This window comes from Vombatus ursinus, unplaced genomic scaffold (assembly GCF_900497805.2).
Source record: "Vombatus ursinus unplaced genomic scaffold, bare-nosed wombat genome assembly UNPS02014778.1, whole genome shotgun sequence".
NCBI lineage: Eukaryota > Metazoa > Chordata > Mammalia > Diprotodontia > Vombatidae > Vombatus > Vombatus ursinus.
The window spans coordinates 57,623,945-57,651,859 of NW_020954556.1; the positions used below are offsets into that span (position 1 = coordinate 57,623,945).

A 27,915-nucleotide genomic window follows, 5' to 3' on the forward strand; every position below is an offset into this window, starting at 1 on the left:
AACTATGTTTTTAGAGAATTATCCAGAATAGATAGCTACACATTTATTAGGGCTACAAATACAAGTAAGCAAGATGGTCCCTACAGTTCCTACCCTCAAGGGGCTTATGTTCTAATGGATAAAGACATGCAAAGGGGTGCTGGAGAAGGGGTAAGAGGAAGGAGGGAGAGCATAACAAGGGGATAGCTGGAGTAGGAAAAAGCTCAAGTCCTCAGTAAGGAAAGATGAACGCTCTCCTGTGGGAGCTGGGTAACCCAGGGTTGGGGTCCAAGTTTCCAGTGGAGATGTTTAGAGAGCAGAAGGGGTGTAGGGCATGTTCAGGGAAGACTAGCACCTCTGGTGTGAAGGCTGCCGAGCCCTTTCCAGGGCTGCTTCCCACCTTTGGTGTCCACCTGATCCACCCAACTCTCACCTGTGGCTCCAAGAAGCCGTAGCATGCATAGTGGCCACACCCTGATAAACCGTTTCTGCAGATGGGCTAAACCAGGTCGAGGGTAATCAAGGGGTCTCAAACCCACTGGTGAGTCAGGGGGGTGTCTACCCCAAGACTTCCCTTGGTGGAATGGGCAGATGAGAACAATTTGTTCCAACAGCCATGAAGGCAGCTGAAGCAGGTGCTGTGGAGTGCTTAGAGCTTGGTTAGACATCAAAGACGCCAAGGTCGTCCACTGCATCTTGAGCCATCACCAGTAGTCTTGATTTTGTCCTGGCGCTGGACTGTGATGACTCTGGAGGAGAGAGTGAGGCTGACAATTTGTGCAGCTCTGCCTCGCTTAAATCCAATTTACGCACGAATCAAAGGACATCACTCATACCACTTTTTTGGAGAGTAGGGCCATAGTAAGGAGACTGTTGGGACTTTTCAACACAGAATGTGACATACATTCTTTTTTTTTTTTATTTTCGAGGTAAATAAGGGCTTTGAATGAAAAATATGCCCAAGCTATACTTTCTTTGGTAGGGAATAGGTTCCTCAAGGTAGGTAGGAGGTTATGCTGTTTGCTGTAATAAGCTGAATGAAACATAGAGCATGGGTTGTTTTGGGGTAGGTTGGCCCTACTAGTTACTAGTAAGGACAGACTAATAATTAAGCAAGGATCCACAGTTAGCAACCTAATAGGCCAACAATTAATTAATTAATTATAATTTATATATATGTATATATTTGTAATTTATATTTATTTGGTCAATAATGCAACGTCAATACAAAATTAACTCAGGAAAACCAATTGCTTTGATGGAGACACTCCTCAAACTGCGGCCTTTCATCATAGAATCATGGAATTTATTCTGGACATGTCAGGGCTGACTTTGCCTTTCTGATCTACTAGAGTTCACACCCTGTGCTGAGGCTATCAGATGGGCATAAGGAGCAAGCAAGAACTACAAAGCCATTGACCTTCAATCCTTTCCCTTCTTTGTCCTTGATAGGCTGACTGTCAGATTTGTAATCAACTTTATGGACGGGAGTCTTATCTTATATTTCTCTTTTTCTCATAACACTTAACACAATACTTACACATAAGAGTCACTTAATAAATGCTTGCTGACCTGACTTAGAGTACCTTGCATAATAGGGGAAGCTAGGTGGCTCAGTGGATAGAGCATCAGGCCTGGAGTCAGGAAGACTCATCTTTCTGAGTTCAAATCCAACCTCAGACACTTACTAGCTGTGTGACCCCGGGCAAGTCACTTAACCCTGTTTGCCTCAGTTTCCTCATCTGTAAAATAAGCTGGAGAAAGAAATGGCAAACCACTCCAGTATCTCTGCCAAGAAAACCCCAAATGGGGCCATGAAGAATTGGACACGACTGAAAAATGACTGAACAACAACAACATCTTGCACAATATAGAGCACACAGTAATCACTCAATAGGTACCTGCCGATTGACTTATGTCTGATAATAATAATAACTCACTATGCGCCAGGCACTTTATAATTATTATTTCAGTTGATCCTCACAACAACCTTAGGTGGTAGGTGCCACTATTACCCCCATTTTACATTTGAGGAAACTGAGGCAAACTGAGGTTGAGTGACTTTCCCAGGATCACACAGCTAGTAAGTGTCTGAGGCTGGATTTGAACTCGTGTTCTTAACTTGAAGTCCAGTGCTCCGTGCACTTTGCCACCTGGCTGCCTCACTGCCGTAAATACTAAATAACAGTTGCCATCTTTATCTGTGTGACACGGTACTATGATAAACTTTTCTCCACTTGGCCCCAGTGTTTAATGGAGATACTGATGCTTACTAACTGGCTCCACAGATTCCTATCTTTTCTTCTTCATGGTTGTTGACAGGATGGGGGCAAAGGCAGTGATGATTTTGGCACAGTTAGGGCATTCAGCACAGAATATTTTGTTATAGGATACCAGTTCATTTCTCAGGAACCCACGCAGGCTAAATTTTGTCTGGACTTTGGGGTTTTAGTTACTTGAAATGCAGTATTTTGTCCCTTCCCCGCCCCCGCCTTGCCCTTTTCTTCCTTGACTACTCTCTTTTTACGTTGTCTTGATTACTTTTCTTACTGTTATTATTTTTTTAAACTTTCCTTTGTTTCTTGGTAGCCAAATAGCAGTAGCAGCAGCAACAAAAACAAGCAACCCTCACCACCCACTCAACCCTTTTTCCTAGGCTCTCAAAGAACTGAAATCTTGTATTACCACTGGGATAAAAAGCTCTTCAGTTAGCATCCGGAGGGAAATGATTAAAGAGCAGCTGGGGAGAGGGGGACCTTAGAACTAAGGAAGCAGGCTCTGAGGGATTGCAGAGGGGAATGCTGTCTGAATGCACATTCACTTTGGTATCCTGGCTCTTTTCCTTAAGCCCCACTTGACATAACTATTCCAAGGCTCAAAGCACCATTGCCAGATAGCTTGGAACAGTGATCCCATTCAGGGAGCAAACACTGGTATGGCTGTATAGCTTGTTAAGACATCACAATGCTGCCACTGGCTAATGAAAGCCCTTTTCTGAGGAGAGACCGGGTGTGTTCTATCATATACTAAATGGTTGTAGAAGCTACTTTCCTCATGAACTCCCTGAGCACAAAGGGAAGCAAATACTGGTCTCTGGACAGTTTTTCATGCTTGCCGCAGAATCAGTATGAGATTTAGTTAGCCCGGTTCTACATAACTTATCACTAGGGCTTCTTAAAGAATGAGACCTATCCTTCAGGGCCTCTACCACTAATGGGTCATATAGACCCATAGGTTTCTGAAGTATATGCAATACCCCAGTGAGTATGCAAGATAATCCTTTGTGGGTACAGGAAGAAAATGAGTGCTTCTATATATTTATTTTACTTTTTATCTAAAAGGGAAAGGGATTAAACTTTACTTGTATGGAATATACAGTTTGAGACTGGTGCCCTTACTCAGTCTGTATCTGAGATAGTCACATGTGTCCCTCATATTGAGGGAAGAGGGAACTCCATGGTGCAGAGAAGTAAAATGAGTAAGAAAGTGGGTGGGTGGGTGGGGTACCTACCTCACAGGGTCGTTGTGAGACTCAAATGAGGCAATTATATGTAGAGCACGGTAAGGACTCTATGCTTCAAATACCAGCTATTATTATTAGCACACCCTTTGCCTCTGCATCTTCTTTTGGAAGTCTTTCCAACAGTTCTGTCAGGTACCTTAATTCTAGCAGAATGGGTATGCCATGTTGTTAACCGTTTGTTGCCCTCAAATCTATAATAAGCATAAATGACAAATGGCAAATCTGATTTCTGTTGGAATATTGCCATCCTTTGACGCATGCTTAACTGGATTGATCGTCTCATTGAGGATGACAATCCGCCCATGCCAGCTTAGCCTCTGTGACTCTTATTCATGTCCTTCTGTAAACCTATCGAAGGGGTTCCACTTGATGTGCTGGGGTCATGTTTAAAGATTTCTTGATATTGTGTGGATGCCAGCAGAACATAAAGACTGTTCATTAATTATTCCTTATTCTGGCTTTGGTTTTATAACAGCACTAATTAAATTCCATGTGTATTCTACAACCACTTCTGCCTAGGCTGGCGATGTGCCGTGTTCTAAATTAGTTTCCCCTTTCCCAAGCTCAGTAAGGATTTATGGTCTTTTAAGTTATTAAGGCAAGTCAATGAGCATTGATTAAGTACTTCCTGTGTGCTGGGCACTGTGCTAAGTGCTGGGATGCAAAGGAAGGCAAAAACAATTCCTGGCTTTAAGGAGCTCACAATATAATGGGGAAGGGGGCGGGGGAACAACATGCAAAAAATGATGTACAAACTAGCGATATACAGGATAAATTGGGAATAACCTTAGAGAAAAGGCACTAGCGTTCAGGGGAATGAAAAAAGGTTTCTTACAGAAGCTAAGACTTGAAGGAAACCAGGGAATCCAGGAGGAGGAGATGAGGAGGAAGAGGATTCCAGGCATGGGGAGAAGCCAGTACAAAGGTAGGGACTAGAGAGATAGCATATCTTGTGTGAAGAACAGCCAGGACACCAATGTCACCAGATCCTTGAGTACAATGAGAAGAATAAGGTATACGAAGACTGGAAATGTAGGAAGGAGCTAGGTTATGTAGATCCACTTTGTTGTAACTAGATTCCATTGTATCATGGAATTGTAGAATGTCAGATCTGGAAGTAACTTTGAGGTCATATGGTGCAATCCTTATTCTGCATGCAAGGAAACTGTGACTAAGAGATGAAATCAACTGCCTAATATTATATCCTAAGTTAGTGGTGAGGTTGGAACTAGAATTCAGGCATTCCTTGACTTCTGCTGCATGGAGCTCAACAGCCTCTCCCCGGATCTTTTATCTTGGATAGATGATGGAGTTAAATGGGTCCACCAAGCTCTGGTGGGGCAGGACCCCAACTCCCTGGTAGGGAGGCATGAAGATGGACAGGAAATCTGGAAGGGAATATAGGCAGTTGGTTCCCCTCAGCTCTGGGAAAGAGACATTGAGAGTTCACATTGCTATTCTTCAGATACCTTTAGCAAAACTATAAACACGTACTTCAGAGTGGCTTGGGAGGGTGTGAACTCTAGAAGATCAGAAAGGCAAAGTCAGCCTATCAAGAACAAAGAAGGGAAAGGATTGAAGGTCAATGGCTTTATAGTTCTTGCTTGCTCCTTATGCCCATCTGATAGCCTCAGCAGCACCCTACAGTATTGTACTGAACACAACTCAGCTTGTAGAAATCAATCAAACAGGCAATCAGCAAGCATTTATTAAGTGCCTACTGTGTCCCAGGCATTATGCTAGGTGCTAGGGATACAGATACAGAGAATGAAATAATTTCTACTCTTAATGAGCTTACATCATCCACAAGGCTCTGTGTGAGTTGGTCTATGTACTAGATGAACTGGGACATCCGTCAGCCTACCTTTGGGTCTTTTTTATGGAAATTTCATCCCATCAAGCTGATTTTATATACTTTCTTCTTCTTAATCACTTCTGTCCCTGACTAATCATTGATACCTATAGGATCTGCTTCTCAGGTTTTACAGCACAATGGAGAGCATTTGGGTGATAAAAGGAGGCAGAAAATTGATTTTATGTAAGGAGACTACTTGGACAGAAAAAGGAAATAAATGAGTCAGTGATGAAAAAAAAAAAAGAGAAAGTAGATAAGCAGATTATAAACCTGTCATGGAGATATACTGTATTAGTGGTGGGACGTAAGTCATCTGTATATCTGCTGGAATTCTCTGCTAACAATTTCTTGACTTAATGGTAATTTGTCTTCCAAAAGGTAGAAGAATCAATGAGTAGAACTTCTTTGCCACTTGTGATTCTCAGTAACAACAAGGTTCTGGTTGCTAGAGCCAAAATAATGTACCTTTTGGGAAAGAGATCATGAAAACCTACTTGCTTTTTTCTAAAATCCTTGAAATCTGCTTTTTAAATTTCACTTTCCACAGTTTCCCTATCACAAGTAATGGAATCTGCAAACTATTTGTCATTTCCAGTCATGTCTAACTCTTTGTGACCCCATTTGGTGTTTTCTTGGCAAAGATACTGGAGTGGTTTGCCATTTCCTTCTCCAGCTCATATTACAGATGAGGAAACTGAGGCAAACAAGGTTAAATGACTCGCCCATGATCACACAGCTAGTAAGTGTCCAAGGTGGGATTTGAACTCAGGAAGAGGAGTCTTCCTGATTCTAGGCCCAGCACACTATTTACTGCATCACCTAGCTGCCCCGGCAAAATATAGGCTGGTGAATTTAACCTTGATTTCTGGAAAAAATTTTGAATTTATGGTTAAAGGGATGATTATTAAACATATAGACAATGAAGCAATGACCATAAATAGCCAGCATGGCTTCATCTAGATAGGTCATTCTAGACCTACTTTATTTCCTTTTTTTGGTAGAGTGATTAGACTTGTAGATCAGGCAAATGCTATCAACATAGTTTTTGCTAGCTTTCAGCAGAAAGTAGTAATTGATAATTTAATGTCCACTTTCAACGAGGTCTTTAGTGGAGTGCCCCAGGGATCTGTGTTTGGTTCTGGGCTGTTTAACTTTTTTCCCCCAATGACTTGGAAAAAAGCATAGAAGGTGTTGCTTAGCAAATTTTCAGGTGGCACAAAACTTGAAGGGATAATTAACACCCTGGATAACAGAGACAGGGTCAAAAAAGTTCTTGACAGGTCAGCATATTGGGTCAAATCCAATTAAATGAAATTTAATGAGGACAAATGTAAAGTCATACTTGGAGAAGCAGTCATAGAGGTGGTACAGGCTTTCAAAAATGTGGTCACAAGAAAGGGTAACTGTGGCTGAGTGTTGGAAGTCCTTGAACCCACGAAGTTGGGAAGACCTGAGTTCAAATCCTGTCTCAGACATTTACTATCTGTGTGTGGTCCTGAGAAAGTCATTTAACCTCTGTTTGCCTCAGTTTCCTCAACTGTAAAATGAGGATAGTAACAGCACCTACCTCATAGGGTTGTTGGGAGGATTAAATGAAATAATATTTGTAAAGCGCTTAACCCAGTGTCTAGCACATAGTAGGTGCTATATAAATGCTTATTCCCTTCCCCTTTCCCCTGTTCTCCTGGAGGAGTGATGAGAGTTCCTGAAACCTCAACCTTTGGAGAAGTTTCCAGACCAACCCAGCCCAGCCCAGTAAGCATTTATCAAGTGCCTATTATGGGTCGGGTACTATACTAAGTGCTGCGATACAAATACAAAATGAAAAATAAGGAAGCTCAAGGATCTTCCATGATACTGGAAACATTAAGGATTGAGCATGTGGTGCTCATAGCTGGAGGAGCAGCAAGGGACTGAACACAAATCGGAACTCTGTCTTCTACCATGATTGTACATTATTCATATGGCAAATGTGTAATGGGAAAGTGATTGCCTCACTGACAGTTTCCAGTTCGTTTTCCTTCTAGAGGAGTTCAAACTATAGAATGACACTATGAATCTGTGGCACCAGGAATTTGGAAGACTATATAGAGGGCTGGGGTAAGAAAGTGAGACTCAGGGATTGCTTTTCTAGCAACCTCCAGTTCTTTTCCTTCTTAGAGAAGTTCAAAACCTTCAGAAAGTACTAAAAGACAGGAAGCCTGTAGGTCCCTGGGGTTAAGGGGAACTCATTGGACCATTCAGAGGTTGTCTCTCTAGAAACTTCAAGTTTATTTACTTTCTGAACTACAGAGTGGAGCCATGAGTCTGTAGGACTCTATAAGTCCTTAGAGTAAAGGTGGGATTAACTTGAAAGGGGAGGAGAATTGAAGTTTGACTGTTTATGAGCTTCTGTGAACCCTTTGTGTTTATGGAATGAAACAAGGCTGTCCTATATCTGATATGCATTGTTACCTCGAATGTTTGCATGGGAATGGCAAGTATTTACACATGTAGAGATAAAGACAGCCGGATTAGATAGATAGATAGATAGATAGGTAGATAGATAGATAGACAGATAGGTAGATAGATAGATGATAGGCAGATGGAATAAGTATTTATCAAGTGCTTAACACATGCCAGGCACCATGATAAGTACAAGGGATACAAATGTAAGCAAACAAGATAGTCCCTACCCTCAAGGAGCTTATATTCTAAAGTTAGAAGGAGGGGAAGACAACACATAAGAGGAGTGAGTGAAGGTTGGACTTGAGTAACTACACAGGGCCGAGGCAGATGAAGAAATACAGAGAACTGAGCGGAGTCAACAATGAAGAAATGGTGGTTCCAGCTAGAGATTCACCAATCAAAAGAATGGACCTTAGGGCAGAGGTCTCTCCAGGGTAGGAAGGCTGCTGTTGTGGAGATGGAAATCCAGATGGTAGCCATATTCCGAGGTTTCCAGAGGAAACTCTGGATGGGAGCAAAATAAGTCAGGGTTATGAATTGGAAACATAGCCCTCTGAGATTAATAAAACCCAATCTGTGTAAACCTAGAGTGTAGAGTTCTGAACCATGGGTTACAGGTCCTCCATATTGTCTTTTACTCAGACATTTCCTCATTTTTCTCCCCATTTCACAAATCTGCTCTGCAAACAATGACAATGTTGTCTATATTTCACTTCCAACCCCCTTAACTTACTCATCCTACAGTTTTTGACCATCTCTAAAATAAACTTAAAGGTAAAATTCATTCAGCATTTTGCCTTACCAGTGCCTATGTGCCATCTAGTGACAAAAGTAGTAATTGCCTGTAAAGTCTTTTTAACCCAAAGATTATCACATTTTTCAATATTATATTTTCTGATTCTGCCTCTAGAAATGTATCATGGTTAAAACTGGCACTGAGTATAATGAGTCCCTGCCTCCTTCCTTTGTTTTTTAGCAAAGCACCCATTCTGAATTGCTTTTCCAGCAACAGTGAAAAGTTTGTGTTGATTTGTTCATTTTTCCTGACCTTGTGCCAAGTATGGCAAATGGGACAGATATCCTAGTTAGTCAATCAATGTTAGGGGAACAACGTTTGGAAGAAAATCCTGTAACAGAGTTAATATACTTGGCCCTGATAGGAGGGTAAACCTTTAACCTTTGTCTCATTGGCACTATGCTATGATCAACTGAGCTAACCCTGTTTTAGCATAGATGGGAGCTCCCTCAAATTTCTACTTTGTGCTCCCCCAATCTTTCTCTTTGCCCTCTGAATATTTTAAATAACATTCAGCTAATAATTTAGTTTACTGCGAAGATGTTCTAGGTCATTAACTCATGGTATTTACATATTTACTTCTTTGCCCCAATATTTTTATTTTATAAATACTGTGAAAATCTAGTTCAATCACAGAATAAAAATTTTAAGAAGAAAATAACAAGGGGAAGATTTTGTGTATGAAGATATGATACTGCAAACTTCCCTTCTTTAATTTTTATTAAATGCGTACTATGAGCAATGCATTCCAGTTCGTTTCTGAGAAAAAGAGGGTGAGAATGGGATCAATGATTTGTAAAATGATTGAAAGAGATTTTTATAGTCAGGACTTTCTCTCCTTTTACTTTTTACTTCTTTGTCTGAAACACCATTGGTCCAATTGCTGTAGCCTTAGTTGACTAATTTTGTGTTTTTCCATGGGATTGGAGGTATGTTGGCATCTCAAATAATGATCATAATAGTATCTACCTTGCAGGGTTCTTGCGAGGACCAAATGAGATAAAAATTGTGAAGTGCTTAACGCAGTGCCTGGAACATAGTAATCACTATATAAATGTTCATTATTATTATTATTATGAAGTTAATGATCAGGTTAAAAACCTAAGAGAGTAGGATGAGAAGTAACTGAACTGGAGGAAAGGGGTATACACATAGCCAAGGGTTGTTTGCTGCCTCTTACTAACACCTGATAAGACAAAATGTTGTAGAGACAAAGTACACTCCACTTTTATGTAAAAAAAAAAAATGCAATGTCTTCATGGAAGACCCAGAGGGACTCTTGGTTGATATGCTTATGGCCCTAGAGCACCCTCTCCTGGCGGCATAATTAATATTTCCATGAAGGAAATTGTATTCATGGAAAAAAATTTTTTCTTATCAAAATATAAGGTTGGATACATGTCAGTCAGTCAAGAAACATTTATAAAGCATCTACTATGCGCCAGACATTGTGCTAAACACTAGGGATACAGAGAAAAGCAAAAGACAGTCATGCTTTCAAGGAGTTGACAATCTAATGGGGGAGATAACATACAAACGACAATGTATGAACACTACATATACTGGATAAATTAGAGATAATCAACAGAGGGGAGACACTAGAATTAAGAGGGACAGCATAGGGAAAGGCTTCCTGTAGAAGGCAGAATTCTGGCTGGGACTTGGAGGGGGCCAGGTAAACCCAAGAGGTAGAGATGAGAAGAGAGAGAATTCCAGGTCTGGGGGACAGCTATTGAAAATGCTGGTAATTAAGGGACAAAGTGTCTTTGTATGGAGAACAGCAAATAGGTCAGTGTCACTGAACTGCAGAATTTGTGGGTGGGTGGGGTATGGGAATGTAAGTATAAGAAGACTGGGAAGGTGGGGAGGGAGAAGGAACAGATTATGAAGGGCTTTGAACTGAAGATTTTATATTTGATATATAAATATATGCATGACGTATTCTATTTATAATATAATTATAATATATAAATATTTAGAATACATGATTACAATATATTATAGTCATACTATAATATATTTATTATGTATCATATATAAGTATATGATATATTTGATGTATATGTGATCCTAGAAGTGAAAATAAAAATATTAAATACCAACAGTTTAAATAATTAAAGGAACTTTTAAAACTTCAAGTATTTTAAAATCAGTTCCAAATGTGAAACAATTTATAGATTTAGGCTTTGATTGATCAACTGGGGAAGAGATTTTAAGAAATGCCTGGGGTATTCTAAATTGGATCAAGAGTACCTGCAGAACAAGCCAGTCTAGGAGGGGCTAGAGATAAGAGCTGGATCAGGCCTTTGGGCATTGTAGATGACAAGGTCAGTGATTGTAGAGGGCATAGCAGGGACACGTGAATATTGTAACTCTGGAGGATTATCTGAGTTCATGGTCTAAGAGTTGCATGTACCAGGGAGAGAAAGGGCAGGAAAGAGATTTCAAGAGGCCAAGGTCAGAGTCTAAGGCTTTATTTCAAATAGAGAATAGAGAGAAAAAAATGTTTTAAATAAGCAGAATGAAGTCCACAGCTAAGATTGCAGAGCAAATAGGGGAGGGGAGGGTATGATGAAAATTAATTTTAGACAGGGACAATAAGTTCAAATGGAGATACAGGCGACCAGCATAGAGACTTTGTTGTTGTCATCGTCGTATTCTGTTGTGTCCAACTCTCCATGATCCCATTTGGGGTTTTCTTGGCAAAGATACTGGAGGGATTTGCCATTTCCTTCTCCAGCTCATTTTACTGATGAGAAAACTGAGGCAAACAGGATGAAGTGACTTGCCCAGGTTCACACAGCTAGTAAGTGTCTGAGGCCAGATTTGAATTCACCAAGATGAGTCTTCTTGACGCCAGGCCCAGAACTTTATCCATTGCACCACAAAAACAGCATAATGGGGTTATAGGCACAAAGTCAAAGATAGACTTCAGCTATAGAGCCTCCTTTGTTCAGAGCACTGTGCTAATCAATGGAATATTAAATAAGATTAAATAAGATACAGGAGTCTACAAATTCTAAAAAAGGGAATGTAGCACATATAAAAATAAATATAACATACAATGATACACGATAAGCACATAAGAGAAGTATAAAACCAATGTCCAAGAGAATCTCATTGATTCTTCTGAGGCTCATTGCAAACTGAGGAGAGGGTGGGTAGGGCTGGGGAAGGCTTTGGAGGAGGCAGCATTTAAACTGGGCTTTAATAGATGAGTGGGATTTCAATAGGAGAATGGGGGAATTGGGGTGGGGGAAATGTTGAGAAATTTAATTTAGCTGGAATATAGAATATATAAGGGGACTAGTTTGAGATGAGCTGGTGATGCTCAACAGAACATGGGATACTTTGAATGCTGGTCTAAGACGTTTGAACTTTTTTTGGTAGGAGTAGAAAGTGATTAGGGGTGGGGAACTGGTGGCCTCGAGGCCACATGTGGCCCTCTAGGTCCTCAAGTGGGGCCCTTTGACTGAATCCAAACTTCACAGAACAAATCCCCTTAATAAAAGGATTTGTTCTGTAAAACTTGAACTCAGTCAAAAGGCTGCACCCAAGGACCCTTGTGGGCTGCACATTCCCCACCTCTCCGAGGGTTTTAAGAGGAGGGGTTTAAGACATAATGAGATCTGTGTTTAACCACCAGATGGCATTGCTAGCCATTAACATGATCCTATTAATAACAAAACAAAAGAAAATGAAAATCCCTCAAGCTTTGGAGAATCAGCACACTCATTCCGGTGGTCTTTCGCTCTCTGCTGCTAAAGCTGGAGGTGCTGAGTAAGTGCTAAGCTCTTGATTGTTCTGAGAACTCAGCCATCCTCTATCCCCCAGCTCTCCCTCGTCAACGAACATTTGTTAAGTCCTGACTCTGTGTCCATGCTTATTATCCTGAGTCAGTCGTGTCAAACACAAATAGAAACAGATTCCTATGGGCCACATATTGATTTAGAAGATCACAAATTAAACATTACTACATTATATTTGTTGTGGGGATATTTAATTTTTTCTTTTCTTTGATTAATTTTTATTATTTGTGGAGAGCAGTCAGGGAAATTTCTCCTAGTTAGGAGGTTATTGAGCTGGCTAAAATCTGTCCCATGGAATGTGAAAATTTATTTAAGACCCTATACATTCCTCAGCTAAGAAGCCAAAAAGAGAGTCAAGGCTTCCCAAGGAATTTGTCTTGAGGAAGGGGTTCTACTGATACTGATTCTGTAAGCATGTAAATTTCACCTCTCAATAATTCCTTTGAGAGCCTTCTAAATGTAGTTTAATCTGTAACCTGACTTAGTTTACCTGTAGAGTCTGTTTAATTAGTTTTATTTCCTTAATGGATATATTGAGATTATGATTCTGCTTAACTAAGCTTGTTCAGCTTTCATGACATTGAAAGAAGCATTAAGAATCTGTCTTTAAAAAAAAACCCAACTTTTATAACCTAAAAGAATGTATGAGATTGTAATATGTAAAATAATTATTTCTTGGTCACTTTGATGTAATTTTTGTCTATCAGAAACCTTGATAGAATACTAATCAGGGTTCAGGGGTTATTTTTCTAAACCTCTGAAGCTGTGCTTAAGCATAATAAAATCTAGGTTTTTACTTCTATAATTTCTGCATTGGGGTAGATCTATTTGGGCAGCAGTTACCTACCACATGAGCTTTAAAAGAGATATTTCTCCCACAACATTATAGTTTATTTATTTTGTTAAACATTTTCCGATTACATTTTAATCTGCTTGGTCTACACTCTGGACTAGCCTATGGGCCACAAGTTGGACACTTCTGTTAAGTAATATGGTTAGTATGGATTTACCTATAAAGAATAGCTCTGAGCCCCCCTCTGCTGGAAAACCTTGCCTCTTTGATGAGTGTGCTATATTTTCACTAAGTGTAGGGAAGTTGGACAGCATTGGATGGGTTTAGGTTTATGTGGTATCTTTATTCCTTGTACAGATTCATTAAAAGTAATCACAATACACAATAGAACATCTAGCATGTGATCAGCTAATTAGAAAAAACTTGTGCTTGACTTTCAAGAGAAATTTCTATTTTTGTCCAGACCTCTGATACGTTCAGGAATGGCTAGGTAGCCCAGTGGACAGAGTGCCAGGCCTGGAGTCAGGGAACACTCATCTTCCTGAGTTCAAATCTGGCCTCAAACTCTCATTAGCTGTGTGACCTTGGGCAAGTCACTTAACCCTCTTTGCCTCAGTTTCCTCATTCATCGCTGGAGAAGGAAATGACAAACCACTCCTGTATCTTTGCCAAGAAAACCCCAAATGGGGTCACAAAAAGTCATACATGACTGAAAAATGACTGAACAACAAATGATATCTTCAGTGTGGCAGATCAGGATCACTGCAGATCTGACACTTGTAGTGTTGGAGAATTGCCTGGGAGTTATGGAGATGCTAAGTAACTTACTCATAGTTATATGAATTAGTACATGTCAAAGAAGTGACTCCAACCCAGGTCTTCCTGATTCTAAGGTCAGCCCTCTATCTACCATGCCACGCTGACTTTCATGACTGGCTCTAACAACCTAAAGAAGAATAATTTTGTTTGGTTGTTTTTCTTTTTTTCCTATTGTTGTTTCTTATATATTATAATAGTGACAATCGATGTATTGCTTGGAAGTCTTGTAACAGCCTCCAAAAAAACACTACAATGGCCTTAAAAGTTGTTGCCTTGAAAGTATTGTCTCTTTGTCACCCAAAAGATCAAGTCCAAAGCAATGGGCAAGCTGAAAGCTGACTTCCAGAGCTATGGTCCTGGAAACCTGGTGGTCTTTAGCGTCCTGGTTCATTCAATTCTTACACATAATGACCGGCCAACACTTGTTGAATGCCTGCTGTATGTGAGGAGGTGGGTGGATTATAAAGACTTGCGGTAGGTAGAGTGGAAAGAAGATAACTCACCCTCAGATCTCAGTTCTGCTGCCTCTGCTCTTTGGGGGATCTTGACCAAGCAGCTTGACCGTTTTGGGTCTTAGATCCCTCATCTGTAAAATGAGGGCATCATGCCGGATCTCTAAGATCCCTTCTGGCTCTAAATCTGTGATCCTAAGACACAAATAATAAAATACGTTTGGATTCATTCTCTAGAAGAGGCAATAATGATGATAAATCTGTAGAACTATGGCTTTCTAAATAGTTTTTTGTTGTTCAGTCATGTCTGACTCTCTATGACCCCATTTGGGATGTTCTAGGCAAAGATACTGGACTGGTTTGTCATTTCCTTCTCCAGTTCATTTGACAGATGAGGAAACTGAGGCAAACAGGGTAAAGTGACTTGCCCAGGATCACACAGCTAGTAAGTATCTGAGATTCAATTTGAACTCAGGTCTTCCTGATTCCAGGCCAGGCACTCTATCCACTGAGCCACCTAGCTGCCCTCTTAATAGCTTAATCAATCAAACAATCAATATTTAGTAAGTGCATGTTATGGGTCAGGCACTGCTTTAAGTTCTGTACTAAGCAATGTAATATTATTAATAAGATTAACTACAAGATGTCAGTCTTCACATCATTGCCACCACATTAGTCCAGGCCCTTGGCACTCTTTGGATTTAATGATTTCAGTAGTTTCCTAGCTGGCTTCTCTGACTGCAGTCTTGCTCTGCTGACTGTATCTTCTCTTTGAGTCCCACATCAATGGAGGACATCTTTCATACAGCTTCTCCTCTGTAATTCATCCTGTGTTATGTGCTTAGCCTCATTGTGCACACCACATGCCTTTCCATTGTCTTCTGGGTGAACTTCATTTAAAATTATTTGGAGACTAGGGTCCCATAACTAATAGCCATATAGCAATGCTGGAAGAATATTGGGATTCAAAGTTGGAATAGGGACAGGGCCTGTGATTTCATAGATATCTCCTGGTAAGGAAACTCTCCAGATGGAGGCTGTGCTTTCTCTGTGACTTTGTAACACTGAGAGCTTCAATGACTCACCCACAGTCAGAGAGCCACCATAGGTCAAAAGCAGGACTTTAACTTTGGCTTTCCTGACTTTGAGGCTGATTTACTGTCTATTAGGCCATGTGCCTCTTCTTAAGAAGGTTGATATTAAAAAGGTTTTGTTCAGGGAGAAGATTGGCAGCATTAAAAGAACTTTGTGATTTCCCAAAGGCACCCTAGCCTGCTTTCCTCCTCCTGTGCAATTCTGGGTCCCGGTCATTGTCTCATTGTCCATTTGCAGGGACTGTCCAAGATATAACCATATCCTATCCTATCCTATCCTATCCTATCCTATCCTATCCTATCATATCCTATCCTATATCATATCATATATCATACCATGCAATATATCATGTCATATCCTATCATGTCATGCCATGTCATATCATATCATATCCATATCTGTCCATGTTCACATCTATATCTGTGTCTATATCTATACCATCGATATGGAGATATACATACACATATGTATATATATGTATTTATACAGGAATATCATGTGCACATATAAATATGTACATCTCTGTACATATAATAACTAGAATTTATATAGCATTTTAAGGTTGGCAAAGATCATTACAATTATTTTATGGTTAATTGGTACAGTGGATAAAGAACTGGGCCAGGAGTCAGGAAGACCTATGTTCAAATATGGCCTCAAGGGCAGCTAGGTGGCACAGCGGATAGAGCACCAACCCTGAAGTCAGGAGGACTTGAGTTCAAATTCAGCCTCAGACCAAACACTTGACATTTACTAGCTGTGTGACCTTGGGCAAGTCACTTAACCCCAATTGCCTTAAAAAAAATTTGGCCTCAAACACTTACTCAAATCACTTAATCTCTGACTATCTCAGTTTCCTCAGCTATAAAATGGGGATAATAACAGCACCTACCTCCCAGGGTTGTTGTGAGGATCAAATGAGATCATAATTGTAAAGTGCTTTGTACAGTGCCTGGCACATAGTAGGCACTATATAAATGTTAGCAATTATTATTAGTAGTAGTATTTGGACTCAGACACTTACTTTGCTGTGCAATTCTTGGCAAATGATATCTCTTTCTACCTCAGTTTCCTCAACTATAAGACAAGGATAAAAATGTCCCTTGTTTCTTGTTTAAATAAGGATCAAATAAGAAAATATCTGTAAAGCACTTAACATAGTTCCTGGCACATAGTAGCTACTTAATAAATGCTATTCCTTTCCCCTTATTGTCACAATAATCCTGGGAGATAGGTGCTATTATTATCCCCGTTTATATATGTATCTATGTACAGATATATACATACCTGTACATATATACATATTTATACATATACATATACATGTGCATAACTATACATGTATACATATATACACACATTGATTGCTGAACTCTATAGATTTCAGCTGAACTGTTTATCATCTGGACAGTAGGCATTCTTCATACACACATACGTGTTCTGCCTAGAACTGCTTGATAATTGTATCACTGTGACTGACTTTGATAGGCTTAGCTCTTCTCAGCAATGCAATGATCTAAGACAATTCCAAAAGACTCATGATGGAAAATGCTGTCCACATCTAGAGAAAGAACTCTGGAGTCTGAATGCAGATGGAAGCATACCATTTGCTCTCCTTTTCCTTTGTTGTTTTGTTTTGTTTCTTCTTTCTCATGCTTCCTCCCCTTAGTTCTAATTCTTCTTTACATCATGACTAATGTGAAAAATATGCTTAATATGGATGTATATGTAGAGCCTATATCAGATTACCTGCAGTCTTGAGGAGGGGGGAGGAGAAGGAGAGGGAAAATTTTAAAACTCAAAATCTTATGGAAGTAAATGTTGAAAACTAAAAATACTTTATTAAAAAAAAGATAATTGTATCACCAGTGGGTGTTCATCTTATCTTTACAACCTAAATTTCAAATTTCTGGAGTGTAGGGGGCATAAACATTACAATGACTAGCACAGTTATCAGATGTATAATAAACATCCTGCAAATAGTTGTTGATACACTGGAACAGAAAGCCGTGATAGCTTTGCATGCTCCCAGATTTCTGCTACTTTGTTGCTTTCAGAAGTTACGCAGGTGCTCTGTGCCCTAACAAAGCTGCCCAGGGGGAAGGATGGCCCTATGCCAGTTGTATTCCTTTTTTACCCAAACAAATCTCTGTGGGTTTTGAATAGAAGATTTCCTGGCTATAAATTAGACCCTGTGAGAATTCAAGTCTGAAATCCTGAAGGCCTGAGAGCAGCCCATAATAATCCTATATGACCTCACATGCTGAGAGACTGGTGCCTTCAGTATTCCTCCCAGAGATAGTGTGATGTACCCTGCAGGAGAGAAAACTTAGGCGACACCTTGTTTTCATTTCATTTGGTTCCTCCATCAGTCCCACCACCAATTCACTTTAACCCATTTATGTGTATAGCCCGAGGTCTCTTCAACATGGGCTCTAGAAAGCACCACCAAGTTTGATGCAAGCTTGGGTCAGCATTTAATCAAAGCCCTAACTCATGAGCATCTATCAGTTGTGGGTTATTTTGTTTTGTTTTTGTTTGTTTGGTTGTTTTTTTTTTGTTTTGTTTTTTGGGCTAGGCAATGGGGTTAAGTGACTTGCCCAGGGTCACACAGCTAGTAAGTGTTATGTGTCTGAGGTCGTATTTGAACTCAGGTCTTCCTGAATCCAGGGCTGGTGCTCTATCCACTGTGCCACCTAGCTGCCCCGGGTTTTTTTTTTTTTTTTAAATGAACCAAACCAGAGGGCGAGTTAAGTCAAAGCAAAGCAAGCATGAGAGCAAGGTAAATACCCAGGAAAACTCCTATGCACACTCATACTTATAGGCACACACATAGATTGCCATGCCATGGATGGGAAAGCGAATACATCTAGCCCAAATTACTCATGCTTCTAAGTCTGTGCCCCAATAGGAATATCACTACCTTTGAAGTTGCCACTTCTACCTCTCCTATCAACTGGTTTCCACTGCTGGTGGGCAGATGGCATTTACTTGTTGCTATGCTGTTATTATGGTCAAAATAGAGTACACTGAGGCCAAAATTCTGAGCACAATCAGTTTATTAGTGAAGCATTAATTTACCAGTAAATAAGATTTTAGCTTCCTCTGCAAATCTAAGACCCCAAATGAGGGGGACAGCTCCCTTTTATAGTTTTTGGGCAGTGCAGAACAAGGAACAGGACTTTGTAGGTGGGGAACCAGTTACGATTGGTTGCAAGAGCTTAACATCATAAATGGCAAAATCAATATGATTAGTTACAGAACTGGGGTGTAGGGAACAATATGATTGGTTCAAAATTGGGAATGAGGGGTTAGCATCAACCCCCTCCTTCCCTCTTGTGACTGAAAAATGATCATCGATTCAGTTCACCTGCAAGGTTAGAGATGTTGGACCAGACTTATTTGGATAACAAACCAGACATCCCGGAAGGGTAGCATGGTGGTATATCAGACTCCCTCGTGTCCACCCACATCCGTCAAGGATAACAAACTTCCTTCAGGCAAGAATAGAATAGTGATTGGCAGGAGAACTGGATTTCTAAACTTAACTCATTACAGTCCAGCTGAATTTCTGAGTTAACTTCAAAGAACCGTAACTTAGGCCAGGGATAAGGAACCTGTGGTCTTGAGGCCACATATGGCCTTCTAGGCCCTTGAGTGCGGCCTTTTGACCAAGTCCAAGTTTTACAGAATAAATTCTTTTATTAAGGGGATTTATTTGGTGAAGTTTGGATTCAGTCAAAGGGCCCCACTTGAGGACCTAAAGGTCTACAAGTGGCCTCGAGGCTGTAGGTTCCACACCCCTGACTTAGGCAGTAACAGTACAAAATCAATTAATTGTAAATAGGGTCAATTAAAAAAAGACACAGGATCAATTTGATCATTTCATGATGCTGACATCTATCTGCTTATTATCCACTAAATTGCTACTGACATCTATCCGCTGGTTTTCTGTCAGATTGAAATTGCTAGATTCCCTCTTTCTCTCTTTGCTAGGCAATGGGGTTAAGTGACTTGCCCAGGATCACACAGCTAGTAAGTGTTGTGTCTGAAGCCACATTTGAACTCAGGTCCTCCTGACTCCAGGGCTGGTGCTCTATCTACTTCGCCACCTAGCTGCCCCAATTCCCTCTTTCTCCCAAGGGAGTATTAACAGCACTTTTGTGAATCTACTCCACAGCTGCAGAGACATGTCAGTTTTTCTGTGAGCCAGACTCACAATCAACCCCATCTGCCACGGGGGAAGTTCCTGAAATCTGAGGTTTTGAACTGGTTTTGCTTCTCCGCACAGCAGCTCTCTTAGGTCAGCCTGATCTTCAGGTTAGAGTGAGTAAATACCTTTCAACTGCCTTCATCCAGCACTAGCTAGCTTAAGAACATGAAGAATATTTTAGAACTTCAATGAGAAAGACTGGAGGGGATAGGGCTGAGTGGACAAACGGTTCTTAATTCCTGCAGCTATAATCAAATTTCTCTTCTCCCTACATGCATTTAAGCATGGAAGGATAAATTAAAAATAGTCATGGGCTCTGAGGTCAGAGCCCTTGGCTTCCTTCTATGGCTCATATAAACTTTGTGTCAGGTTGGGGAAAAGGATTGGATGGTGACCAAGGGCAGAGGGGAAATGCTAGAGTAGAACACTTTATTATGCTTCCTTCCTTTCTTCCTTCATTCTTTCCTTTCTTCCTTCCTTCCTTTCTTCCTTTCTTCTTTCCTTCTTTCCTTTCTTCCTTCCTTCTTTCCTTTCTTCCTTCCTTCTTTCCTTTCTTCCTTCCTTCCTTCTTTCCTTTCTTCCTTCCTTCTTTCCTTTCTTCCTTCCTTCCTTCCTTCTTTCCTTCCTTCCTTTCTTCCTTCCTTCTTTCCTTTCTTCCTTCCTTCTTTCCCCCCTCCATCCCTTCTTCCTTCCTTCTTTCCTTCTTTCCTTCCTTCCTTTCTTTCTTCCTTCCTTCCTTTCTTCCATGTTCTTTTTCTCACTCTGCTTTATTAAGACACCTGGAAATGGGAAAGAAATCTTCTCAGATTACAGCTACAATCATTGCCACAAATGCTGCCATCAATAGGTGGCACTACTTGGTGGAGAGTCACAGGACAGAAGACCTGAGCTCATGACCCAGCTTCACCATTTGTAGCTGTGTGACCTTGGAAAAAACCAAAAAACAAAAAACTCCTCTGAGTCTCAACATCTTCATCTGTAAAATGGGAATAATAATACTTGCATTACCTGCCCACCTGGCTCATTGTGAGGTAAGCACTTTGTAAACCTTAAAAGTGTTAGAGAAATGGGGCCTTTTTCTTCCCTTCCAGGGCTGATGTGAGGATCCCATGAGGCACCACGTTTGAATGCCTTGTAAACTGTAAAGACTTTTATAAATGTGAGCTATTATTATCAACTTTGAGCCTTAGCAAAGAATCTCTTGTTATGCAATTAATACAAGTCCAAGAGAAAGTAGCATTTGGTTTACAGAATTACACTTCACAGGCAGTAACACACATCCCTGTTGTATACTGAGGGACACCTGTTTTGGAACAGCTGGTGATTACATTGCACTGATCCAGAGACATGCTCCGCACATTCCGTTGGTTGTTTAGATGCCTGTGGGTTTTTTTTTCTTCTGGAAATTGAAATGAGCACCTCCTGTTCAGCCCTCCCAGATGATTAATGATGTTGATGAGAAGTAGCACTGTGGGCATCCTTTCCTTCTCTGCATGCTGGGACTCAGGTGGGGACCCCATGTGCTATAGATCTGCTGTTCTCCGGTTCCCAAGTCTGGTCTGGCTATGACTACGGAGTGCTAAGGGTAAATACTTAACTGACAGGCCCCGGCCTAGCAGAGCTCCATTTGTTCAGTCCAACTCATCTATTTTTTGTCTGGCTAGCATCTAAAAAAGTAGTTTTTTCCTGTTGGCAGGGTTACTGTTTCTATTACGTGGGTCATTAATGGGATCGAGCAAAGGAAGAATCATCTCCTTTTAAGGATTCTTGTAGCTCTCTTACCAGGAGCAAGATTCTGGGCTCTGCAGCTGCTGTTTTATTTTGCTTCCCAGGCCCCTTCTGTTCATTACGAAGAAAAGGAGAAAGACTGGACTCATAATTTCTCTGGTAGGAGGAAGTCCTGGATAAAGCAATTTCCTCTGCCAGGAAGGTAGGCAGCTAGGTGGTGCCTGAGGCAGGGCCATATGTATGATACATCATATTACCAATGGTGATGCACACAAAAAGTGGCATGGGGGGACCTAGGTGACTCAATGGGCAGAGAGTCCGACCTGGAGTCAGGAAGATTCAAGTTCAAGTCTAGCCTCAGGCACTTACTAGCTGGGTAAGTCACTTAACCTCTGCCTCAATTTCCTCAACTGTAAAAATGGGAAAAGTAATAGTACTCCTCAAATCTGGCCTCACACACTTGACGCTTAACTAGCTGTGTGACCCTGGGCAAGTCACTTAACCCCACTTGCCTCACTAAAAAAAAAAAAAATAATAATAATAGTACCCCTCTCTTGAGGATCAAATGAGAGGATATTTGCAAAGCGTCTGGCACATGGTGATGGGTGTTTGGTGCTGCAAACCCACCACATGCTTCAAAGTTTTCAAGTGTGCCTTTGAAGCATTAAAGATTCATTTTGGAGCTCCACCATCCAGACCCAAATCCTCTGCATTCATAGCCAGGCATGTATTTCTGGCAGACCAAGCCCTTTGGTGACTGCCCAAAGAGAAGCATGGGAAGCTAGAGAGGGCCCTGAATCTGGAGTCAGAGGACATGTGTGAGTCTCTTCAGCTTTGTATGATTCACTGACAGGTATAATGGGACCAGGTCAATGGTGTGTGAAAATTTAATATAAATGGGGGCTATGTGACCTTTCACAAATCACTTTCCCTTTCTGGGCTTCAGGTTCCTCATCAGTGAAATGGGATAGTTGGGCTAGATAAATGAATGCAAAAAGCATTTATTAAGCATTTACTATTCTAAGTGCTGGGGATACAAACATCAAAGAGAGACAGTCTCTGCCTGTATGGGATTTATATTCTGAAGAGACAAAATACAAAGGGGAATGATAGAGAAGAGAGCTTTGGTTTGGGGGGTCACTTGGGTGGTGGATGGACCCATAGGGCAATGGACTGAATTATTATTTCTACAACAAGAAGTGTAAAATGTGTGTGTGTGTGTGTGTGTGTGTGTGTTGTGTGTGTGGCAGCAGGGGACCCATCTCCCCCCACCTTTACCATCCCTGAAACTATGCAGGTCTGCCTCCTCCTGAGACACAATAATGACTACTTGCTACTCCTCACACCCTCCTCTGACAGAATATCTGAACCCAGCTCCTCAGGACTTTTCTCAGGGTTTGCCAAAGGTGATTCCTTTGAACCTTAAGGGTCCTTCCTGTTATGTACTCTTAAATCAACCAATCAGCGAACAATTATTTCTTAAAGGCCTACAACATGCCATACAACACCACCAAGCTATCCTTCAAGGATTTCTGATTTGCTGTCCAAAAACGTCTAGTTCGTTATCTCTGTGTCAGAGAGGCAAAGACAAAAATGAAATTGTTCCTGCCCTTGAGAAGCTTACATTACATCAAGGGAAACCACATATTAATAAATATAAAATGTATGCACAGGATGTATAAGGTAATTTTTTTTGAGAGGGGGGTAAAAAGTGGTGAGACAGGCTCAGGAAAGACCTCAAGGGGGCGGTAGTACCTGAGTTAAGATTTGAAGAAAAGTAAGGATTCTGAGACAGATGTGAGAAGGGAGCGAGTGCATTCCAGGCACAAGGGACATGTCATCTGTGTGAGTGCACAGTGAGAGGAGATGGATTATTTTTGAAAACTCTTACCCGTATGCCACTGAGGTCATAGGATCATAGATTTAGCGATATAGAGGATCTTAGAGGTCATTTAATCTAGTCCCTCTTATTTTACAGATGAAGAAATTGAGGCCCAGAGAAGTTGTGACACTGTTAATAGTTGGCAGAATCAGAATTCAGATCTAGGTTCTCCGACTCCAAAACCAGAGCCCTTTCTACTAAACCATGAAACATGGCATAGTAACGTTTTCTAGTAGACAGTCCAATGAGGAAAACCCCCAATTGTGCTTTGTAGTCCTCAAAAGGATCTAATTGAAATAACCAATAGATTGGTCCTGAATCCTCCTCAGTAATTCTCCTTGCTAAATTGAATTAGAGAAGATGTGGGAAAGCACTGATGAAAAGCCTCATCTTTTCCAAGAGTGAGCCTGCTCTACCAACTGCAGTGGAAAGGCCCCTGAATGATAATGGGCTAGGTCCATGCTTCAGTGCAGAGAATAGCCCTTTGCCCAGGGATGCCAAGTCATGGAGACAAAGGGATTCTGAGGGCACTAAATTCAAGCCTTTTAGTTTCTCCTGAATGCTATGAGAAAGTTGTGGGTTAGGAGGGAGCAGAGAGAGGTGCTGTATATTGAATTGATCCTGCAACATTTATTTATTGAGCCTAGTTACAATTAATTGCTTTTGTCCTGTAATGCTGAAGTCATAGTTCTCTGTCTCTGAACTAAGTTCAGAGATTGAGCTGGCCTGTAATGGATTAAATTATTCACTGCTAATAACTGCTAATCACTGATCTGTTCTTATCTCAAGGAAATTAGCTGACCTTGGGGGATGGTGTGAACACAACGGAGTTGGGTCTAGTATCTTAACACCACCAAGCTATCCTTCAAGGATTTCTGATTTGCTGTCCAAAAGGGTCTGGTCTGTTATCTCTAAACCTTTCAGTTGGACTCAAAGAACACTGCTTAGCCCCAGGAGAGAAGAAAAGCCATTGCTACCCCCCATTACCAAACTTCCAACCAATCATACTGTTCCCTGTGCCTCAGCTCTGTAACCAGTCATGTTGTCCTCAATCCCACAATGTCATCTACTCTGAATTTTGTACTCCCCCAAAACTATAAAAAGGGGAACTGTCCTTTGGTCTGGGGTCTTTGGCATAAATGGAGGTGAGCCACTGACCCATTTATTGACAGACAGCATGTCCTTATCTTTCTTGGAGAATTGCCTCAGTTTACCCTTTTGTTAAATTTCACCCATGACAAAATAGAAATTAAAATATTATCCTAAATACCGTGTGACCCTTGGTAAATCATTTAACCAATTCAGGCCTTAGTTTCCTCATCTGTAAAAGACAGGGGCTGGACTAGATGACTTCAAAGGTCCCTTCCAGCTTTAGATATATGATCTTATGAATACAGGGCCTTGTCTCCTTTGAGCCTACTGTGTGTGAGGTCAAGGACAGTCAGTCAATAAGCATTTAGAAAGTGTTTTCTATGGTCCAGGCACTTGCTAAGCATCAGGGATACAAAGAAAGGTTAAAACACAGTCTCTGCCCACATTCTAATTGGGGAGAAAACAAGTAAACAGTTCTGTATGAATAGGTTAAATGAGAGATCATCTCAGAGTGAGGTAATAGCAGTGAGAAAAACCTCCTGCAGGAATGGGAATTGAGCTGGGTTTTGAAGGGAGCCAGGAGGCAGAGGTGAGGAGGGGGAGCCTTCCAGGCCTGGGAAAGAGCACAGCTGCACCACTTCCCCATTGTAGGACCAGCTCTGAACAATGGCTCCATGCTCTGTGCTGGGGGGGCCACTGAGTAGGGCCAGGGTTGGATACCAGAGCTGGTTTGGTGGCCTTGAAACAAAGCCCTGAAACCCAACGTCAATGAAGGCCTGTCTGTGGGTAGACTGATCCTATAGACCCAACACTAACTCAACCTTCCTGGCCTAGAAAATCTTCCTTCCACTGAAGCAATAGTAGAAATCTTGCGTCCAATTCAGAGACGTGATTTGCCCTGTGTCGGCCAGATAGCTTCTGGAACACTGTTAGTTCTAGATGCTTTATCCAAGTTCTCTTGCTCCCCTCCAGGTCTCTCTAGAATCACCTTCAAGTACCTCTAGCAAGCAGGAACAGGGGCAGCTTTTGTCCCCTGAGAAGGAGTGGAAATGAAATTACATAGGAGTGACTTTTTTATTTTGCACTTAAGGGCTGAACTAATAATACCTTATATTTTTAGTGCTTTTACCTTTTCAAAGGGCTTTACGTAATCTCATTATGCTCACAACAACCCTGGGTTTGCTAGGTATTTTTGACAGCACTTCATGTGAAAAAGGGTTTAGGAGTTGGATTGGAAGCTCAATTTAAACTCACATTGTGACCCAGCTGAAAAAAAAAAAAAGAATGCTGGTGCAATGTTAGACTGTATTAATAGAGTTATAGAGCCTAATATTAAGGAGGTAATAATCTCATGGCATTCCACCCTAAATGGGCCACATCTGGAGGAAGTCTTGTGTTTAATTTTGAAGGCCACATTTTTTTCTTTTTTAAATAGATTTTTAAAATATCTTTTGCCTAAACTTGTTCCTGTATCCCTTCCCCTCCTAGAGAACCATTCTTTATTATAAGGAATATATTTTTTTTAACAATTTGTCTTTTTATTGAGCACCTTAACAAATTATACCTTCACAGCAAATTTCCGAAGGGGATATAGGCGCTCCTTCCTCTGCTGTTTTTTGGTCTTCAGGCTTTCCTCGTGCTTATAAAGCCTGCGGCGCATGGCACGGGTCTTCTTGGGCCAAAGGTCCAGGGGCTTATACTTCTTGCCGTTATAAAATTTCCTGAGGTTCTCTTTTTGTGTCTGGTTGATAACAGTCAGAACTCGGGCAATAGATTTTCGGACGACTCGGATCTTAGAAAGCTTGGATGCAGCTCTTCCAGTGACCTTGGCCACTCTCAATTGGGAAAGTTCCACTTTAAATCATCTGTTTGAGTAGCTCCTCCTCCTTCTTCCCACAAAGATCCCTGGCCTTGATTTTTGCCTTGATCTCGGAACAACCACACCGCGCCACCGGCTCCTAGGGGAAAGACAGAAATATTTTTTAAAGAAAAGAAATTCAGCAAAACCGATCAACATAACCAAAAACTGACGTAACATGTAACATTCCATCCCCACGGATTCCCACTTCTGCAAAGGAACAGGGAGTGCAGGCCTCCCATACCTTTTCTTTGGGGCCAACCTTGCTCTTCACTTTCACATTTGAGTAAACTGGGGTGTTAAGAGGTGAGGTGACTTATCCGAGGTTACACAGAAAATTAACAACAGAATCGGGAACAGAGCTCAGGACTCCTGACTTCTAGATCCTGGTTTTGTCAGAGTAAAACTTAGTCTCTAGCGATCCTAATCCGTCTTTATGAAGGAATGTAGGATTTAGCTCTTAACCCCAGAAAGCTTCCCTCATGTAATTGTCTCCTCTTCCAATCTCTCTCTATTCAATTTGAGAACCCCATTGATCTACTCATTGTGATTTTTGATATGTGTGTCCTGGAATCTATCTGCCCGTCTCAGAGCTTATTCTTGGCTTAGCTCGGGGTTTGTTTGGTGATGTTTTTGTTTTCTGTCTCCATGACCTACTTTCCTAATGTCTATATCCATAGTCTGCTTGATTATGCTCGTATTCTATGGAATTAACTCCTGAGGTAATTAGGTAAGTGGGTTACTTAAGGCTTTCACTGTCTTGCTGTGAGCTTCGACATTGTGTAATGGCTAGGAAGTTAGATTCCATGTCCGTCGGAAATAAATCTTGCTTATGATATTTCCTAGCTGGGTGACTGAGCCAGTCATTTCAATCTCTCTGATACTCAGTTTTCTCATCTGTAAAATAGGGATAATAATACCCATGGTGTCTACTTCAGAGGCTTGTTGTTAAACCAAGTGAGATGATGCATGTGAAATGTTTTGCAAACTTTAAAGTGGTATGTTAATATTGGCTCTGTGGATATCTTAGACAGATACTACAAATGGACAATGAGTTGACTCTCATGTTCAGAGATGGTTGATCTTTAGGAAATTGTAGCATTCTTTGAATGACCTCAAACTTTCCCCTGAAACAAAGGCTCATCTCGTTCATACCAGCTGCCTTGTTGTGATGCTGTATGACCCGGAATAATGGGACATGATGGCAGCTTCTGAAGAACTGAAATTGAGGATCACTAGAAGGGGTGATGGAGAAGTACATGGGGGTATGTGAGCTGACGATAGCATGTTACCATTAGGAATCACAAAGACAAAGCAGTGTAAAGGAGGCAGTCAAAGAAATGTGTGATCAAAAAGAAGTTGGGTTAGTCATGTGAAAAGAGGGAAGAATGAATGATAACAGTCCATATGCAGGGAGGATGGGGGAAGACGAGGATTGAATGGGGAGATGGAGAACCCTACACATTAGGATGGGAAGGACAAGTTATGTTTGATATCTCTTGATATCAGAAGAATTCAAAGGAGGCACCTAGTTCATTGAGAGGAACCCCTGTGGTGAATTTATGGGAGGACA

At 41.0% G+C, this 27,915-nt stretch overlaps 1 pseudogene; it reads right to left on the reverse strand.

Annotated features, from left to right (window-relative positions):
- Nucleotides 1-26,006: 26,006 nt before the first annotated feature.
- LOC114045176 lies at nt 26,007-27,629 on the reverse strand (annotated as a pseudogene).
- Between the last annotated feature and the right edge of the window lie 286 nt (nt 27,630-27,915).